Source organism: Oncorhynchus keta, chromosome 33 (genome assembly GCF_023373465.1).
Source record: "Oncorhynchus keta strain PuntledgeMale-10-30-2019 chromosome 33, Oket_V2, whole genome shotgun sequence".
Classification (NCBI taxonomy): domain Eukaryota; kingdom Metazoa; phylum Chordata; class Actinopteri; order Salmoniformes; family Salmonidae; genus Oncorhynchus; species Oncorhynchus keta.
Window position 1 is genome coordinate 4591465 of NC_068453.1, and position 6419 is coordinate 4597883.

A 6419-nucleotide genomic window follows, 5' to 3' on the forward strand; every position below is an offset into this window, starting at 1 on the left:
GCTGCCAGTCTTCACTTGAATGGGAACTGCCATCTATGGATCATGGTTGGTTGCCTTTCGCAAATTTCAAAATACAGTTGCACAAAAAAACACACCGTTTGGAAAGCATGTACTGTCATTACTAAATGTGTCATGTGATAGGTGTTAAAAATATATATATTTACACACAAAAAAAAAACATTTTATTAATATATTTAACCAATCGTCTTCCTCAAATGAAGGGGATAATGACCCAATCTTTGCGAGAGGGAGGGTATCTGATTTCATTGGTCCTCATGGCTCAGACACTTCATTCAGGATAAATGGAGTTAGCCCTGAGTTAGCCTTCAGGTTAGACACAGCTTGAGTCCAGTCTCTTTGCTACAGGAAGTAGTCCTTCTACTGAGGTTCACAATGAGACAGAGAGCCATTTCCACTCCCCCCCCTCACTTCCTGTATGCCTGTATACCTTCCAGGCCATTCCAACAGTAGAATCTTTAGACCACCCTTGCCCCCCCCCCCTTTTCATCCGCTCTTCTCCCCTCCCTCACCTCTCCCCTATTCTCCTACCCTCTGCCTCCACTCCCTGTTCCTTTCCTCCTCTCTCCTCTTTCCCCACATCTCCTACCCTCTGCCTCCACTCCGTTCCTATCCTCCTCTTTCCCCTGTTCTCCTACCCTCTGCCTCCACTCCCTGTTCCTTTCCTCCTCTCTCCCCACCTCTCCTTTCCCCTGTTCTCCTACCCTCTGCCTCCACTCCCTGTTCCTTCCTCCTCCTCCTCTCTCCCCACATCTCCTACCCTCTGCCTCCATTCCGTTCCTATCCTCCTCTTTCCCCTGTTCTCCTACCCTCTGCCTCCACTCCCTGTTCCTTTCCTCCTCTCTCCCCACCTCTCCTTTCCCCTGTTCTCCTACCCTCTGCCTCCACTCCCTGTTCCTTTCCTCCTCTCTCCCCACATCTCCTACCCTCTGCCTCCACTCCGTTCCTATCCTCCTCTTTCCCCTGTTCTCCTACCCTCTGCCTCCACTCCCTGTTCATTTCCTCCTCTCTCCCACCCTCCTTTCCCCTGTTCTCCTACCCTCTGCCTCCCTCCCTGCCTCCCCACCTCTCCTTTCCCCTGTTCTCCTACCCTCTGCCTCCACTCCCTGTTCCTTTCCTCCTCTCTCCCCACCTCTCCTTTCCCCTGTTCTCCTACCCTCTGCCTTCCCTGTTCCTTTCACCCTCTCTCCTCTTTCCCCTGTTCTCATACCCTCTGCCTCCACTCCCTGCCTCCCCACCTCTCTCCTCTTTCCCTGTTTCCTACCCTCTGCCTCCACTCCCTGTTCCTTTCCTCCTCTCTCCCCACATCTCCTACCCTCTGCCGTTCCTATCCTCCTCTTTCCCCTGTTCTTCCTCTGCCTCCACCCTCTCCCCACCTCTCCTCTTTCCCCTGTTCTCCTACCCTCTGCCTCCACTCCCTGTTCCTTTCATCCTCTCTCCTCTTTCCCCTGTTCTCATACCCTCTGCCTCCACTCCCTGTTCATTTCCTCCTCTCTCCCCACCTCTCTCCTCTTTCCCCTGTTCTCCTACCCTCTGCCTCCACTCCCTGTTCCTTTCCTCACCTCTCCCCTGTTCACCAACCCCATGCATCCCCTCACCTCTTAACGTTACTTCCTTCTCCTCCCCTCCCCATTATATTCCACAAGGGCTGTGCTTGAAAGTCATTTATGTATAATATTTATCAAACCTGTAATGTAATATGTGTTTAACATGATTGAATATATATATATATATATTTTAAATATTTCAGTGACCATGCAATGTTAAAAAAGTCAAATGCCAGGCATTGTGTAAACTGAGAAAATTTAATTTGATATAAACTGATAATAAATGTTACAATCCTGACCGCCATCCTGTCTTTTACAATATTGGAGTCAGAAAGATATATTCTAATTCAACTTCTATGGTTGGATTTTTTAAAATAATTTTTTGTGAGTGTGTGTGTCTCTCTACTTTTTACTCCAAACCCTTCAGTTTAAGGCCCAACCTGTCCAGTCTTACTTTACCGACTCTAACAACCCTAATCTCTGGACATATGCACATAACATAAACAGCAGTAGCATCTGGCGACAGAGTGGGATGCAAAAACTATACACATTTTTTGACACTGATCATTTGGACAAATCACAATTTCACAGGTGCTCGCATCTTGGGACATTTGGCCCATAGACTTACGCAAAACTCACTGTCAGTTTCCATTTAGAGTTGGGGAGACATTGAACTAACACGTTTCCTTCCAAAATTTAAACAAGCATCTGATGCAATTAATTACACAATATTGGATTTCTGGGTGTCCGAGATTAAACAAGCTCCAAAAGTATCTGTACACCAGAGCTAAATGATAGCGTTAGAGGCAGGCGGACGAGCAATATCCACCAATCACCATCGTAGTACAAGCCTGATATGGAATGTGAAGCTAACTGAAGTTGGCTAGCTTCATAAAAGCCAGGGGAGGTTAGCATTTTATATCATACCCCCAAGACATGCCAACATCTCACCATTATAATAACAGGGGAGGTTAGCATTTTATATCATACCCCCAAGACATGCCAACCTCTCACCATTACAATAACAGGGGAGGTTAGCATTTTATATCATACCCCCAAGACATGCTGACCTCTCACCATTACAATAACAGGGGAGGTTAGCATTTTTATATCATACCCTCACCATTACAATAACAGGGGAAGACATGCCCAAGACACCCCTCACCATTATAATAACAGGGGAGGTTAGCATTTTATATCATACCCCCAAGACATGCCAACCTCTCACCATTACAATAACAGGGGAGGTTAGCATTTTATATCATACCCCCAAGACATGCCAACATCTCACCATTATAATAACAGGGGAGGTTAGCATTTTATATCATACCCCCAAGACATGCCAACCTCTCACCATTACAATAACAGGGGAGGTTAGCATTTTATATCATAACCCCAAGACCTGCCAACATTTCACCATTATAATAACAGGGGAGGTATGATATTTATGCCACATTTTTTGCAGTTTTACTAGTGCTTTATTGCAAACAGGATGCATGTTTTTGAAAATTTGTAATCTGTGAAGGCTTCCTTCTTTTCACTCTTGTCATTTAGGTTGGTATTGTGGAGTAACTACAATGTTGTTGATCCATCCTCAGTTTTCTCCTATCACAGCCATTAAACCTTTATAAAGTCACCATTGGCCTCATGGTGAAATTTACTGTAACTTTCTCACTCATCATTATTCACTGTAAATTCAGGATAATCTGTAATCATGGTAGCGTCCACATTATTGTGGAAGTGTTTTGAAACCCTTCTGATTTACAATAAAAAGTGACTCCAAAATGACACAATACATTATTTACCATTAATTTCTATTAGGCACAAAATAATCTGAAACTACCAAAACAATCAGCAAATGCATCCAAGTTTGTAGAGGCACATTTCATGCTTGGAATATGGGACAAAATACTACACTTTTGTCTACTTTAATACACACGTGATGTTGTCCCAATACTTTTGGTCCCCTAAAAATGGGGAGGGGGGGGGAACTATGTACAAAGAAGTACTGTAATTTCTAAACGGTTCACCTGATATGGATGAAAATACCCTCAAATTAAAGCTGACAGTCTGCACTTTAACCTCAGTCATTGTATCAAAGGGCTGGAGTACTGAGATCCATAACAACAGATAAATTGTCACTGTCCCAATACTTTTGGAGCTCACTGTACATCAACCACAGACCAGGGGTCGTATGTATCAAGATTTTCAGAGTCGGAGTGCTGATTTGGGATCAGTTTTTCTTGTTAAATCACAATCAATAAAAGACTACATTGACAGGGGGATCGGTAGTTTGACTGTATAACCAACCCAGGCCAATCCTGCTACCTGCCTCCTCCTCCTATAGCCAGTCTGATTTGAAAGTCAAATCAACTGTCAGTGTTTCCCTCCACCTCTTACAGGTTCAATCATAATGCTTCTTTGTCCCAGGCAACCAACCGTATGCTGAGTCACCCTCGTCTCTGTAACACACTCACGCACACGGTTACTGCGCTGGTGACATTCACAAGTGTACACACACTCACGCAAACAAACCGTGGTTAAAGGGGCATTGACTGTTGGCGACAGCAGGCAACTGTTTGAGTAAATCAAATCGTATCTCACATGGTTAGCAGATGTTAATGCGAGTGTAGCAAAATGCTTGTGCTTCTAGTTCCAACCATGCAGTAATATCTAACAAGTAATCTAACCTAACAATTTCAAAACAACTACCTTATACACACAAGTTTAAAGGGATGAATAAGAATATGTACATAAAAATATATGAATGAGTGATGGCCGAAAGGCAAGATGCAGTAGATGGTATAGAGCACAGTATATACATATGAAATGAGTAATGTAGGGTATGTAAACATTATACTGTATAAAGTGGCATAGAATAATCCATGAGATGGCGTATCCCGCTCTCTAACCCCCGACCCACACACAGTAATAACACACTCAATCTACACCATTCAAACCGTACACATAATCATAGCATACAGTACAAAATGGTCCCATAATATGACAGGTACTGTGCCTTCCGAAAGTATTCATACCCCTGGACTTATTCCACACTCTGTTGTGTGTTACAGCCTGAATTCAGAATGGATTCAGTGGTTTCTCTCATCCATCTACAAAACAATAACCCACAAAAGTGAAAACATGTTCATAGAAGTTTTTTTTGCTAATTTGACAAATCCATTCAGAAATATCTCATTTACATAAGTATTCACACCCAAGTCAACACGTTAGAGTCACCTTTGGCAGCGATTACAGCTTTCAACCAGTCTTTCTGGGAAAGTATTTTGCACACCTGGATTGTGCAATACTTACAAATTATTACTTAAGTTCTTCATGCTCTGTCAAGTTGGTTTTTGATCATTACTAGACAGCCTTTTTCAAGTCTTGACATTGATTTTCAAGCCGATTTAAGTCAACACTAATTAGGCCACTCAGGAACATACAATGTCGTCTTGGTAAGCAACCCTTGTGTACAGTGGGGCAAAAAATTATCTAATCAGCCACCAATTGTGCACGTTCTCCCACTTAGAAAGATGAGAGGCCTGTAACTTTCATCATAGGTACACTTCAACTATGACAGACAAAATGAGAAAAAAAATCCAGAAAATCACACATCAGGATTTTTTATTTATTTATTTGCAAATTATGGTGGAAAATAAGTATTTGGTCAATAACAAAAGGTGAGGGATCAGCCCAGAACTACACGGCAGGAACTGGTCAATGACCTGAAGAGAGCTGGGACCACAGTCTCAAAGAAAACCATTAGTAACACACTACGCCGCCATGGATTAAAATCCTGCAGTGCACGCAAGGTGCCACAGCTCAAGTGAGCGCATGTCCAGGCCCGTCTGAAGTTTGCCAATGACCATCTGGATGAGCCAGAGGAGGAATGGGAGATGGCCATGTGGTCTGATGAGACAAAAATAGAGCTTTTTGGTATAAACTCCACTCGCCGTGTTTGGAGGAAGAAGGATGAGTACAACCCCAAGAACCCCATCCCAACCGTGAAGCATGGAGGTGGAAACATCATTATTTGGGGATGCTTTTCTGTAAAGGGGACAGGACGACTGCACCATATTGAGGGGAGGACGGATGGGGCCATGTATCGCGAGATCTTGGCCAACAATCTCCTTCCCTCAGTAAGAGCATTGAAGATGGGTCGTGGCTGGGTCTTCCAGCATGACAACGACCCGAAACACACAGCCAGGGCAACTAAGGAGTGGCTCCGTAAGAAGCAATACCCAATAGACCCAAAAGAAAATTGAAAACCCAATGGAAAATCTTTGGAGGGAGCTGAAAGTCCGTATTGCCCAGCGATAGCCCTGAAACATGAAGGATCTGGAGAAGGTCTGTATGGAGGAGTGGACCAAAATCCCTGCTGCAGTGTGTGCAAACCTGGTCAAGAACTACTGGAAACGTATAATCTCTGTAATTGCAAACAAAGGTTTCTGTACCAAATATTAAATTCTGCTTTTCTGATGTATCAAATACTTATGTCATGCAATAAAATGGTAATTAATTACTTAAAAATCATACAATGTGATTTTCGTCCGACTGCTACAAAATCTTGGAATATGTGCAGAGCCAATTGCAATTTTCCTAAGTTCTTTTTTTTTTTTTTTTTTTTGGGACGAAACGACTGAACAGTAGTCCAGGTGCGACAAAACTAGGGCCTGTAGGACCTGCCATGTTTATGGTGCTGTCAATATGTTTGACCATGACAGTTTAAAATCCAGGATTACTCCAAGCAGTTGTCACCTCAATTTGCTCAATTTCCACATGAATTATTACAAGATTTAGTTGAGGTTTAGTGAAAGATTTGTCCCAAATACAATACTTTTAGAAATATTT

At 43.1% G+C, this 6419-nt stretch overlaps 2 long non-coding RNA genes across 4 annotated transcripts; one reads left to right on the top strand and one right to left on the bottom strand.

Annotated features, from left to right (window-relative positions):
- Positions 1-575: 575 nt before the first annotated feature.
- On the bottom strand, positions 576-1670 carry LOC127914582 (uncharacterized). 3 transcript variants are annotated; one of them, XR_008088917.1, is made up of 5 exons: positions 1521-1670; positions 1395-1450; positions 1085-1152; positions 770-969; positions 576-698 (listed from the first exon to the last, which is right to left on the bottom strand). It is a non-coding gene; the product is annotated as an uncharacterized LOC127914582 (long non-coding RNA). The 3 variants fall into 3 exon arrangements; XR_008088916.1 differs by lacking the exon at positions 1521-1670 and having other exon boundaries at positions 1395-1511; XR_008088915.1 differs by lacking the exon at positions 1085-1152 and having other exon boundaries at positions 770-871; positions 1395-1586.
- On the top strand, positions 1563-3201 carry LOC127914581 (uncharacterized). Its single transcript, XR_008088914.1, has 2 exons — positions 1563-2661; positions 2750-3201. It is a non-coding gene; the product is annotated as an uncharacterized LOC127914581 (long non-coding RNA).
- The last annotated feature ends 3218 nt before the right edge of the window (positions 3202-6419 follow it).